Source organism: Elephantulus edwardii, unplaced genomic scaffold, assembly GCF_000299155.1.
Source record: "Elephantulus edwardii isolate Elephantulus edwardi_28Jun2011 unplaced genomic scaffold, EleEdw1.0 scaffold00035, whole genome shotgun sequence".
Taxonomy (NCBI): domain Eukaryota; kingdom Metazoa; phylum Chordata; class Mammalia; order Macroscelidea; family Macroscelididae; genus Elephantulus; species Elephantulus edwardii.
The window spans coordinates 5,526,362-5,529,384 of NW_006399785.1; positions in this window are offsets into that span (position 1 = coordinate 5,526,362).

Below are 3,023 nucleotides of genomic sequence, written 5' to 3' on the forward strand. Positions count from 1 at the left end.
ATGGACTGCGAGGAAAACAAACAGATTCGTCCTGGAAAGGATTAAACCGGGTGGCTCCTTGGAGGCAAGGATTCTGAGGCTTTGTCTAACATCCTTTGGACATGTTGTGAAAAGAGACCGGTCCTTGGAGAAGGACACCATGCCTGGTGGGGTGGAGGGACAGTGCAGGAGGGGAAGGCCCTCTATGAAGTGTATTGTTCAGTGACTGGGATAATCAGAATGGGAGCGTCAGAGACAGTGCGATTGGCCAGGACAGAGCAGAGATTAGGGCTGTTGTAGGTCGCTATGAGTCGCAAGCGACTTGACGACACATAACAATAACAACAACACCATCAATTATTGGATGAGTGAAAACAAAAACAAAACAACCCAACTAACTAACCAGCAGTGATGTGAATTTAAATAGTGTCTGATTGAAGCCAGATCCCTTCAATTGTTTTTTATGTACGTAAAAGTCGAGCAACGCATAAAACAGAACAAAGAAGAATCAGTGGGTACCAAATATTCCATGAACGCATAGAGATCAAACAAGTCTGTCTTGGATAAAATACAACCAAGTGTTCCTTGGAGGCAAAGATGGTGACATTTTGTCTCACATACTTTGGGTAAATAGTATGACGTCATGCTTATAAAACAGAAGTTCAGAGAAGGAGGGGAAAACTCTGAACAAGATAGACTGACATCATGATTGTAAAAATAGACTCAAGTATGTCAGAGATTGTGAATATGGTGCAATATATGACAAAATTCAGATTTATTGTTCATAAGGTCTCTATGAGTCTTTGTTGACTAAAAGACCTGGACAAAGTGAACTGACACAGGGACTGTAGCAATGGAGTAGAGTCAAGTGTGTTGGAGACGTTGAGGATAACACAGGACAGAGCAGGTTTAGTTCCATTGTTCATAAAATAACTATGAGTTATTTTCAACTCAATGGCACATAACAATCATAACAACGTTATTAAAATGTTAAAGTACTTCCTGTGCAGAGGTAACATGTGTTTGCTGAGAAGCTGAACACTATGACACTGATGTGTCAAGTGCATTAATAGTTGCCCATGGTGGACAGTGTTTGGTGGAGTTCTCTGATTGAAACAAGCTTGGAAGGAGGAATGGCATCCACTTCTAAAATAGCTTGCCACTGGAAACCCTATGAACATGGAGAAAGAATGAAAGTCACACAAGAGTTGAGGACTTTCATTCATAGGGTCGCTATGAGTTGCCTACTACTTGACGGCACTTAACAACAACAACAACAAATATATTTATTTGCTGTCTACTTTTTATAATTAAATTTAGCTTTCTTTTATAAACTTTCTAGATTGATTAAAAAACTTTGGGGAAAATATATAAAAGAATTTTAATTTTTAAAAATTTTAATTACTAACTGCCATTTAAAAATATATTTGCAGTAATTATTTTGTAACATTATCACAAGGAATTATCCAAAGAATCAGAAAATTTTCTGGCTCTCAAAATTGATAATTAAAAAAGCGTATTATCATTTTGGCTGAAGAAAAATAAGAAAAATAATTTCAAAAGAAATAAAGCTAGCTGTAATTTCTTTCACAAGTTTTCTTTTTCATTCCAAAATCCAAAGTGGAGAGGCAAAATTAAACTTGATGACATTTTTTCAAAAAGTACGAAAATGAAAGTATTTCTTATGTTCAATATGTCTGCCATATGTTTCATTTTTCATATAAATGTTTTTAGATAAACAGAAAAATAGCAACAATTTCATGTCTTGATTAAAAATGTAGATAAACCATTGTTCACACAAGTCCTTTACTTCCTATATTTCCTACATTTTTCTTATTTGAACTTTAGACTCTTTCATTTCCTGTAAGCACAGTTACAAACTGTTCTGCTGTCTGTGGAAAAGACATAACAAAAACATATTTTAACAAGTTTTTGGTCAAGGGACTGAATTAATGAAGTTTAGTGTCTTGGGGGCCAAGTCTTAGCACATATTCTATTGTTTCTTCAGAACTGGATTTTTTGGCTTACTTTAGAAACAGCTCTCCTACTGTTACGAAATTTATAAGGCCCCACCTAATTTAATTTTTCTCTGTTCTCTGTCAAGTCTGGCTTGAATTAGCCTGGATGATCCACAATGAATTGAAGAGAATAAGCCTTATGCACACAGAAAAATACACATTTTATGATTTTACATTCTAATCTAGTTCATTTATAATTAAGCAATTGATTAATCTAAATTAAGAAACAATTGAATGCTTACTTACTATGAAAATCGGTATTTATTAAGATGTCTTGTGAAGATGGTTTAAATATTTCACTTTATTCTTTCCAAATACATATAAAATCTTCTCATTATCTAGTATATAAATTAGAACAAAAATCTATCAAATTGAAGAAGTTAAGAAATGAAAATTTTAACAAAGATATTAAGAAATGCTCAAGTGCTTATACATCTAGCAAGTGGAAATTGTGCAGTTTAGAATTTAGGACAGTTTCAAAGTCCGTGCTAATACAATTTATCAAGGAAATGTCTGAAGTTTATTAGCAGCTTAAATTTTAGTAACTGTTCCAGAAACAATGTTAATTATTCCTTTTTTCAACTCTCTATATTACCTATACATTTCCTAAAAATTGACTGTTTTACCAATGGAGTAATATTTTAAAAAATATTCTTTATTTTAATCAAGTATGCATGAAATTTCAACCCTATTTAATATCAATTAGTGCACAATAGAGAATTTTTGACACAAAATACTGGTTGAACAAACAAATGTAATTACTATATGCAATATTTTAGATCACCACTTTTCATTAGTGTGGCAAAAGAAGAATCTTACACATGTTTATTTACTTTTTTACAAACAAGTGACTATCTTACTATACATATTATTATAATTCATTAAAAAGGTTGCAAAAAATATTGTGGTTGTTAGCAGTTCTGTCAATGTACTATTGTAGGCATTTTGGATAAACCTCGATAGTAGTGTTTTGCTTGCATGTGATTTTAATAATATTATTTGATAACATTTTGTCATCAAAATTTT